Source organism: Danio rerio, chromosome 1 (assembly GCF_049306965.1).
Source record: "Danio rerio strain Tuebingen ecotype United States chromosome 1, GRCz12tu, whole genome shotgun sequence".
Taxonomy (NCBI): Eukaryota; Metazoa; Chordata; class Actinopteri; order Cypriniformes; family Danionidae; genus Danio; species Danio rerio.
This window is the reverse complement of record NC_133176.1, coordinates 9,643,012-9,654,604: the sequence shown is the minus strand read 5'-3', so window position 1 is coordinate 9,654,604 and position 11,593 is coordinate 9,643,012. Positions and strand designations below refer to the sequence as shown.

Here is an 11,593-nt window from a genome sequence, read left to right as displayed (position 1 = left end):
GCAATAGTCACATCTCAAAGAAATGTAATGTTAAGTCTGGATTATAGTTGATCAGGAACTACAGAATTGTATTTAATCACTTTATTTATAAAATTTATGTTTTTCTTACTTAAAATTGTTGTCTTTGTTTCCAGTCCAAATATCTACATTTCAAAGCAAAAATAAGATAATTTAACTTATTATAACTCCCAATTTGTACTTATTTTATCAGAATTTTTTAAACAAAACAATAATTATACTTGATCTAAGATTTGTATATGGACTAGAGATGAGACAGAGCAAGCTAAGAATAGCTTTTTTTGCATTGTGATTATTTATTTCTGTACATTAATACTGATATAGTGAATAGTGCTATTCAACTATCTTGTGCAAGTGTATTTACATCACAAAATTTATTGCGTAAAGATAAAATATCGCGATATCAGATTTTCCAATATCGTGCAGCCCTGGTTAAATGCTACATAAAACTATGAAATATTGAGAGAAGGCTATAGTTACAAACCTATTAATTAAGGTAAATTACTGTAAATGATGTATAACTGAACTGAACTAAACATTATGTCCCCTCCGTGTTATTTAGAAAAATGCCAGAATGTTCCTTTGTTTGTACCATTTTATTTAATTTCATATAATAACAGTATTGATGAATTTTATGCTATACATTTGATCATTTTAGTTACACTGACGGTATTTTATTATTTTGAATAACACTGTTTACATGCTATCATTTAATTACTACATTTTACAAAGTCTGACTGGCCTCTTTCCATACATTTTCCAAAATCAAACATATGTGAAAAAGCTCAAGTAGTTTGTTAAATCCTCAATATCTGATTCATGACTCACTGGCATATTCAGCTACTGTAAAATGTGCAGCCACCAAAAAAAAGAAAGAAAAAAAAAGACATCCCCTAACGTATACAACATCGTCACTGCATTTTACACGGTGAAGTTCTGACAGTTTCTTGACATAAATTGCAGCAAACATTCAGACAAGAGTAGTTTTCTTACCGTGTGTGAAATGACAGCGCGTTCTGGCTCATGCTCTCAACTGCGGCTCCCAATCCCACATAAAATTAGTCCCATCACGTCCCTTCTTCGTGAAAGCATCCGAGAAACAAGGATGATGCGTAAAACTCTTAGTTACACCTGATTTCGGGAACTCCTCGTGTGGAAATACTGCTGGTAAAAGCGCGAGGGTCAGATCAGCGTTTTGGCTCAATCGCCTCAGAAGCTTGAAGTTTCTACTGGACGCGTGACGCGCGCTCGGTGTCGCGAGGAAAACTCCTGTGCGCGCACTCGATCTCTCTCTCTCTCTCTCTCTCTCTCTCTCTTCAATTCTCTCTCTCTCTCTCTCTCTCTCTCTCTGTCTCTCTCTCTCTCTCTCTCTCTCTCTCTCTCTCTCTTCAATTCAATTTAAATGAGCTTTATTGGCATGACTTGTCAAGTATTACCGAAGCATTCCACATTACAAAAACAATTAATAAAATAGTAAAACGATTATATTATGCATTTACATACATAAAAACACATAAAAATGTGATAAATACACCCACAATTATTGATTAATAAAGACTTATATGATCATTAAAACGAAAAAAAAAAAGAAAACAACATAAAATACATTCATTCGGATAATTTGTATTGACTAGTTTTGTCCACTGGCCGACTCTGTGTTTAGGACAGAATAATGCATATTGTGGTGCTGTTGATATCAGACTGGAATTCTCTCCCATAAGCCTTAATTATGAAATCTAAAATTATTTTTATTTATCTGGAAATTGATAAAGTCAGAAATATAGATATAAACCATGGTACAAACTATGTAGGGTGATACCTTTTTAAAACATTTTTGTACTGTACAGGTGGACACTAGTACTTTTGGATACACTTTTTGTATCCTTAGGGCTCCAGTTTTGTACCTTTAAGGTTTCCTTTCATACATTTAATGTTCACTTTTGTACCTTAAAGGTACTATGAGGAACACATTTGTATTGTTTAGGTAAAATGTACCTTTAAGGACCTGCTAATAACAAAAATGTACCTTTTAAAAAGGTACCGTCCCAGAGACAGATGTTGTACCTTTATATCTGAGAGCGTATGTTGATCTAATGTTGTGGTAATGTTCACAGTGCAGTAGTAAACATATAAAAACAATATTTAAAAAAAATCACCCACAAATATGATTAATTAATAAACAATATCCATCCATCCATTTTCCCTTGTCCTTTTATTCATCAGAGGTCACCAAAGCAGAATGAACCGCCAACTTATCCAGAATAAGTTTTACACAGCGGATGTCCTTCCCGCTGCAACCCAGTATTGGAAAACATCCATACACACTCATTCACTACAGACAATTTACCCTACCCAATTCACCTATACCGAATGTCTTTGGATTGTGGGGGAAACCGGAGCACCCGGAGGAAACCAACACCAACACGGGGAAAACATGCAAACTCCACACAGAAATGCCAACTGTCCCAGCCTGGACTCGAACCACTAATCTTCTTGTTGTGAGACGACAGTGATAGACACTGAGCCATCTTGTCACCAACATAAATGCTAATAAGATTGTTAAAAAGTAAATGAAAGAAAAAAATAATAATTAGAACTAAAATTAAAATAGCATAAAATATATTAACTCAATGACATTTCTGACTAATTTTGTCCAATGGCCGACTCACTGTGTTTATGACAGGATAACACATATTTTACTGCTGTTGATATCGGACAGGAATTCTCTTTCATGTGTACATTTAAGGTACTATGAAGTACTTTTGTGTTGATTTTAGGTAATAATATGTACCTTTTAGGACCTGCAAAATTGTTGCAAACAATTTATGTGTTGAATTTAAACAAACAAATTAAATTTAGTAACTTAATTTTTTTTATTAAATTTAGCCAAAATAAATAATTTACAACCACTTCAAAAAATCAGTAAATCCAAGGAATCATCTTTGAATAATTTTTATGTTGATCTAATGTTGTGGTAATGTTCACAGTGCAGCAGTGAACATTTCTCTCTCTCCCTCTCTCTTATGGTTCAGAACGTGTGCTCGTCCACAGAAAACACAATATATTTCCTTGGGAAGAAAGAGAGATGCAGAGGACAGGGATTCCCCCAGGAACAGATCCAGATTCTGGCAAAACATTTCCAGCTTCTTTCACACAGTCCCTCGGCGGCATAAATTTGCCTTAAAGATCAGATTTATGTTATTTTGAGGGCATAGATCCACTACTGCGTGTCTTTATTCAGTATTAGGCGACCTCCAGAGATGGTCGTCTGTGATCCTCCTGCTGCTCTTAATGAGCTCATCTCTGAAGACTTTTTGTTCACTTTCACCTTTGACCTTTTAAAGACTGAACTTTGAGTACCTTAAATTACATTTTCAGCCAGTGTCGGGTCTTCATTATACAGGCTATTTATTATTCTTCGCTTCATTCATCTGCTGTGAAAAGAAACAACACATAACAACAACATAGGGGCATATATTTACCTGGGTAACTAAACTAGGACATACAACAGACAATTACAAATGTTACACAAACTACTTTTTCTACATAAGGAGATCTGTATATGTATCTATAATTCAATTTAATTCATGGTCATTTCTATAGTGCTTTTACAAAGTAGGTTGTGTCAAAGGTGCTTAATAAAAAGCACAAAAAGTTCTAGTGAACTGAAGCAGTTTCAGTCCAGTTTTCAGAGTTGAAGTTCAGTTTAGTTCAGTACAGTCAGTGGCGTAGCGGACGGGCCCGCAGGGTGATTAGGGGGCCCCGCGTCGTCGCGATTTTCAATAATTGAAAATCCAGCAACCGCGATAATCAAACTCTTGGGAACAACTGTGGTCGGAACCAAAGTTCACAGGTCTGTGTTCTCTGACCTCCTCTCAACAGGTGGACTACTTCATTCTGATTCATAGATATATACATTAGATGTCGCCTGGCCTATTGTTGTCTATTAGACGGAATGCGTCAATAGCGCCGCCATCTTGCTACAGGGTAGCGCTCCTTTGAAATGAATGCGAGACCGAGGTACAGTGGAGGACTGTGGCCATGCAAAGCCAGAGATATACACATATACACATATATCTATGATCAGGAGTTTTCCTGGATGTTAGTATGTAATTTTTTTTTCTAATTACGAAAATTATTATTTTACATCACTTTTCTACATTGATGGATCAGTGACCGCACGGGCAAAAAGCTTGTGTTTGTGTGTACAGAAATCTACTATTTACCCTCCCTGTTAAATTTAATATAATCCGTGTCCTGAAACACAGCTCCTCTCCTGCTTTCACTTCTCATACTGACGGAGGGAGCGATTCGTTTGTGAATGAATCCCCCGAACGACTCTTTCACTAGCCGACAATACAAGTTTCTGGCAGTGCAGCATCTCATTGTCATATTTCTTTTGCATTGTTTGCTGATTTTATTCAACAAAACTAGCATAAGCCGAGTGTTTAGTGCGAGTTGGAGCTGCTTTGCCGTATGGTGAATGCAGTAAGTGACTGTTATCATCAATAACGTTACCTGATTAGCACAAAAGTTCAGAACATACAAAAACAGAAAAAAAACTTAATATTACCTATGAAATGTTCTGCCTTTGTGCTTTGTTTTCTTTGTTTGATCGTTACTACACCCGTAGACAGCGCTAAAGTCCCGCATCTTCACGTAATAACACTGTCTTGACTAGTGCGGTTGAATTACATTTGTCGTGGGAGCACTGTACCAATGTGGCGGCGCTATTGACGCTTGCTCAGGGTCCCTATGCGATAAAAGCTGCAGTCTAGATGATGGAGGCTGGAGAACACTGGAGGTCTATATTCATTGTAATAAACTACATACAGTATATTACGTTATATATTAAAATTATATATTAAAACTGTTTGACCATTGTAGCCGATATAAAAGTTAAATCAAAAATTATTTTATACTATTAATTATAAAATGAACACCTCACTAAAGGTAACATGCACTTTTACTGGAAACATTCTGTCATTAAGCATGAATAATTATAATGGAATTCTTTGCATGAACACACGTATGACAAGCACATTGTTGTGTTAGCATCAAGTAATTTTATTTACAGTATACACCCACCTTATTACACAACATTTTAGACTTTAATAAGATTTAAATATTTTAGCCGACAAATAGTTAAAACCTTATAGTTTAATGCATATATATATATTTCAAATATATTTCATACATTATTTAAATTTTTTATATGTCATCAAATATTTTCCCCTACAAATATGCCATACATTATATGTTTTGGTATATAATCCATTTTGTATTCTAGTGACACTTATATGTATTTACATTTAATGGGTGTCTTCATGGTAATCTCTGTAAAAAAAATAGTTTCTGCACCTCTAATCACAATAAAATATTTTATTTCCTGCATCAGGAGCAAACGCATCTCACATTGCTATTCTGCCTTTGGGTATTTGAATAATATCTTTTCAGTGTCTTTGATATACTGAAAACCCTAATAAGTTGACTGAACTAAATTAATTGAGTAAACTTGTTGCCTTGATTTAATTGAGTAAAGGAGTCTCCCAAAAATAGCCTGTTTAAGTTTATTTAACTTGCCGGTTTTGTAGACTATACTTAAATAATTAAACTCTAAGTACTAAGTCTGGTGAATTTAATACTTAAATTTAATTCTTGAACTTAATACTTAAATTGCACTTAAAATGTTCAGTTCACCAAACTAAGTAGTAAGTTTAGTGAACTGAACAATTTAAGTATAGTAAACAAAACCGGTTCAGTCAACTTTTTAGGGTTTTCAGTATGTGTGTATATATATATATATATATATATATATATATATATATATATATATATATATATATATATATATATATATATATATATATATATATATATATTTGTAACAGAATAAAATGTCTGTCACTTGTCTTTTTTCATGTTATCTATGGAATAATGGAAATAAAAATGTTGTTCTAATGGAACTACAAGGCACTAGAGGGCGCTGGTCAGACACCTGGAATGTATAATAGGTGAGTGGGTGAATGAAGAAGAGATTTAGCTGTGGTAGGGAGCATGGTTGCTTGGAGCTACTTCAAACTGTTTGTATTTTAAAGTCCTTGTTGGGAAACCATGAGTTTTAAGCTCAGCCTTAGGACTTCCTTATTGTCCAGATAACTCAATTTTTGCAAAACAAATTGGTATGCTGTCTGAATAAGATTTGATGTTTTGGATACCATCATGGGCGACGCACTGGCGCAGTGGGTAGTACGTTTGCCTCACAGCAAGAAGGTCGCTGGTTCTATCCTCGGCTCAGTTGGCGTTTCTGTGTGGAGTTTGCATGTTCTCCCTGCGTTCGCGTGGGTTTCCTCCGGGTACTCCGGTTTCCCCCACAGTCCAAAGACATGTGGTACAGGTGAATTGGGTAGGCTAAATTGTCCGTTGTGTGTGTGTGTGTGTGTGTGTGTGTGTGTGTGTGGATCTTTCCCAGAGATGGGTTGTGGCTGGAAGGGCATCTGCTGTGTAAAAACTTGCTGGATAAGTTGGCGTCATTCTGCTGTGGTGACCCCAGATTAATAAAGGGACTGAGCCGACAAGAAAATGAATGAATGATATAATCATTATGAAGTTTCATTCCTCAATTATCTGAAAGTAGTTAAATAAACTCAAAAGTAGATCAAATAATTTCAACGCACTCAATGTTTTTTTACCCCGAATCAGTGACCAGTTTTTTTTTCTTAACCTAAAGAAAAGACCAACATCCAACAGCTAGGACTTTTTTGTTGTTTGAGAGAAGTTTTAAAGATATTGGGGGTTCCTTAACTTTATTTTGGGTACTATATTTTTTTCATCTAAGAAATAAATAATATCTATCTATCTATCTATCTATCTATCTATCTATCTATCTATCTATCTATCTATCTATCTATCTATCTATCTATCTATCTATCTATCTATCTATCTATCTATCTATCTATCTATCTATCTATCTATCTATCTATGTATATATATATATATATATATATATATATATATATATATATATATATATATATATATATATATATATATATATATATGCATGGGGAAAAAAAGCTAAGCATTCTGCAAACATAGCTATTAAGCTATGATAAATACTAACATTAAAATAACAACTGATAAATACGATGGCTTAGTAAACATGTTTATGCGAGTATCTGCTTCTTCTCCAGACATATGATATGTGCATTAGTTTTGTGACCCAGGTTAGGTTGCCATAGCGACCGCTGCGATGACACCACAACAAGATGCATTCAGTGTTTTCCTGATTTGTGTGCACAATATTTCAGAGGGAAAAACTCCTGTGAGCAGTGAAGACAGAGTTAAAGCGAAGTTGATCTCCAACTGTAATTACGCACATCACCTAAATCAGCTAATGAAGCTCTTCAGGAAGGAGACTCTCCAGGAAAACAGGATCTGATAAGAATAACAAACCCTTATGCTTTACCGTGTAAAGGGGTTAATGGTAAGTGATACTCTTGAAATGATTGTGGAGATGAAGCGCTCAGACTAATGATGCATGTAAGCATCTATTACAGCGAGAGTGTGCTTTGTGCTGGCTTTGAGAGAGTTGGAGCAGTGCAGAGCAGCGGTTATAGATTTAAACAGGTTACAGGCCTCTAGCGCTCCACTCTCACTGCTGCAGAGCCGGAAAACTGCAACATGGGCAATACACCATTACACACACGTGCACACACACACACGCACCTTACCTGCATACTTAGGTATTAGAATTGATTTGGCTCATCTTGCTTTTTTGATGAAGCTTAAAAAAACAGACTAATTATGTCCTAACCCAAACAAATACTTAATAATAATAATAATAATTACTTGTGATTTACCACTTGCTTTTATGCAGTTGACATAAAAAATACAAGAACAAAATAAAAACAAATACAAATAAAGGTGAAAAAATGAGAATCAAAGAAAAACTATATAATAAAGCATAAAACGAGATGTCATTTCACGTATTTATGTAATTTCTCTAAATATGACAATACGAGACCCAAAAAGTAGTTTAAAATGGGCAGGCGGCGGCGCTGTTGATAACACAATTGTTTCACAGCAAGAGGGTCGCTGGTTCGAGTCCCACCGTTCTCCCCACGTTGGCGTGGGTTTCTCACAAGTCAAAAAACATGTGGTATAGGTGAATTGGGTAAGCTACATTGTCCGTAGTGTATGTGTGTGAATGAGTGTGTTTCCTAGTGATGGGTTGTAGCAGGAAGGGCTGGATTCTATCCAGCCACAACCCAGTGTTGGGAAACACCCATACACACTCATTCGCAACAACCAAATTTATTTACCCAATTCACCTATAGGGGAGTGCGGTGCACAAAATAACGCAGGGTTAAATGTAATGCGGAGTTTTAAGGTATTTGCTAAGGGTTAATCATGGCATGCTTCCAAGGTTTTCACCACAATGTCGGTAGATGTCTTCCTGCCAATTATTTAAAAAAATTCGGCGAAATTTGGATGAGAAACATTGGAGAAATAATTTTTGCAGCATGAAAGTATTTTTTTGCAGTCAATATTTTTTTTTTATTTAAACAAAATCTGTGAAAGTGTAAAATCTTATATTGTTGTGATTACCATCTTCCAGGCTAAAAAATGGAACCGTTTTGAAAGATGTAAGAAACTCACAGTGACTGCTAGCCAGTTTTGAGGAAAACAGGGTGCTACAATTAAGCCACACACTGATGGACACCAACTAAACTAAGAAAATATATATTTTTATTCAGAGTGTAATGTTGAAAACTTTAAGAGAAAATATTTTTAATAGAAAACAAAAAAACATTTTTGCCAATACAGCACAGAATCCGTAGGTCCGGCGATCATAATTCCAGTGCTCATTTGTAGGAGAGGCTTGTGTGTTATTGATAAAAAAAAAAAATGAGCTGAGTCCCAAATCGCATACTTATGCACTATTCTACGCCATTTTGTAGTTTAAATAGTGTAAGTAGTGTGTTCACACTAAAAACTCTAAAAATAATAAGTGCACTTTAATTATCCGGATGATGCACTCATTCAGCCGCTAAAATTAAGTGTGGAATGATGGGCACTTCACGCACTCGACGACCGCAGGTTTGCCTACTTAGCGGAAGAGGCGGAGCTATCGGACGCACATGTTGGATAACTTTATCTATTTTGGATGGTGAAAGCAAAATTCTGAGACACTGCTCGCTGCAGAGCCATTTGAGCAGAGCTGAGCTCCAGCCAGGGGGAGCATGAGCTCTCGCTCCTCCTCCTATAAGCTGTTTTAATGCGTACACCAACCCCACCCCTAACCCTACCCCCAGTGACATCACTCGTAGAAGAAGTGCAAGAAAGGAGGAGCGAGAGCTCTCCCCTTCGCTGGAGCTCAGCTCTGCCCTTATGGCTCTGCAGTGAGCACCACTTGAAAATTCTCCTACGAGAGTGATTATAGCGCCTCCCGATGGTGAATGCGGCAATACTCACGGCAGGTATTATTTGATAATTCAGTCGTTTATTTCACTGATTTGGCAACTGTCAAACGTCATTAGGGAAACGATTTGAATTTCCGCTTAGTAAAAAAACATAAGTGTGCCATTTGGGACCACACTACATACATATACTATCCTATTGAGTGTGTAAGTGCATAAGTACATAGTGCATGAGTGCATAGTATAGAGTCACCCATATCAAGAGTTCACACTTAGATATTGCTTGACAACTGTTAGCAGGTTTGGCATGCTGTCCCGGGAGAGAACCCTGAGCTCGGAGATAGTTGAGCCCAGGTCTCCCGCCAGGTCCATAGAGCATGTGAGGGGAGTACGAGATCAGGTGGTTCTCGAGAGCTCCCCTTTTTAAAGGAGGAGGAGAAAGGGGGTGGATGGGGGGTTTCTTCGGAAAACGAAGATAAGGGAGTAATATCTAGCTAGGCTATTTATAGTAAGTTAGGATAGATCTGATTGGCTAACTAATGAGTGTAGATAGGCGGCCAGCTGCAGTCAATTATATCACGTGTTCCTCTCGAAATTAGTTTAAAAACTTCACTTAGGACGCAGCTATGGTTTGTCTAACCCCATTACTTTGTTCATTATTTGACCAAAACCAAAAAGTGTTACTTTGTGCCCCGCTCTCCCCTAGCACTTGTCTTTAGACTGTGGGAGAAACCGGAGCACCCAGAGGAAACCCACGCGAACGTGGGGAGAACATGCAAACTCTGCACAGAAATGCCAACTGACCAAGCTGAAACTCGAACCAGTGCCCTTCTTGCTGTGAGGTGACAATGCTAACCACTGAGCCACCATGTCACTCTCAATTTAAATGTTCCTTCATTTATTCATTTTCTTGTCGGCTTAGTCCCTTTATTAATCCGAGGTCGCCACAGTGGAATAAACCACCAACTTATCCAGCACATGTTTAACGCAGCGGATACCCTTATTCCAGCTGCAATCCATCTCTGGGAAACATCCATACACACTCATACACTATGGACAATTTAGCCTACCCAATTCACCACGGCGCTATTTAAAAACACGTTTTTTTTTTTTTCAGGAAAACCTCCCTTATCTTACTGCAGAAACTCCCCTTGGATGCTTTAATTGTAAGAGTGCTTGTAATGGCTGAATACTGGAGGGAAGGCTTGCAGTGTGGATTTAGCATGAGGAGTGTGTGATGGATTGAGGACAGAGCAGAAATCAATGTGATCAGTCAGCGGAGTAAATGAAGGGAAACAACACCTCAGGTGACGTGGTGCGCTTCATCCACTGCAGAGCTTCTTCTTCAGTCAGTTAGCAGCACATGAGGGAGAAGTTCAACCAAGGTAGAGTGACCAGCTCTGACTGCTTAATACATGCAAATCCAGTAACATGGATAATGTAGAACTTACAATGAACAGGGCTTGGTGAAGTTAAAGTTATGGGCCTCATGTTACTTTAGGGTATAATTTTCCCTATTAACAAACCATTAAGACTATTAGCTCAATAAACAACCCAGGCTCATTCTAAAAACGTACCGCTATACTCATTTCTGGAGAGCATCAAATACTTCCCAGGAGCTATGTTTTTTTGCCGTTTTCGTTTTTACGAATCCACCAGAGGCCGCTGTGTACGCTTTTTCAGATCTCCAATTTCTCTCTCGAGTGCCATTCGCGCCTTCTGTTGACTGACTGAATGACTGACTGACCAATTGACTGACCCCCACTCCCCCTTCCCTAAACACAACCAATAGTGTTTTCAAAAGCACCGATTGACCAGCCCACCCAGAAAAATGCAGAAAAAGAAAAGCCCTCGTCTGACTTTTACCATGTTTTCAGATTTTACCACATTCTCACCCTGTTATTTACTTGTTCATTTTATTTTTTGGCTTCTGTTTTTGTCTTAACCGCTTTCTGGAACCGTTCTTCGCCAGACTCGAACCCTGTCGTTGTAGTCAACTCTCTGGATCTCAAGTCGGCAGATGGACATGACGAGTGGACAAACTGGTAGCAACAGGAAAGCTGTCCACACGGAAGTAAGCGGTCAGCTGGTAAGTGTAAAAAGGAACAGCGTCATACTGCCCTGTATTGTTAGTTTTAAAGACGAAATGCAGC

General features: G+C 37.4%; 1 protein-coding gene across 3 annotated transcripts in view; it reads right to left on the bottom strand.

The window, feature by feature from the left end:
* Positions 1–1,249, bottom strand: part of cacna1hb (calcium channel, voltage-dependent, T type, alpha 1H subunit b) — a 184,943-nt gene extending 183,694 nt beyond the window's left edge. For all 3 annotated transcript variants that reach the window (XM_073949346.1, XM_021475941.3, XM_073949345.1), the window contains exon 1: positions 1,012–1,249. The gene's annotated coding sequence lies outside the window, so the exon portion shown is untranslated. The remainder of the gene's footprint in view (positions 1–1,011) is intronic.
* Positions 1,250–11,593: the final 10,344 nt, after the last annotated feature.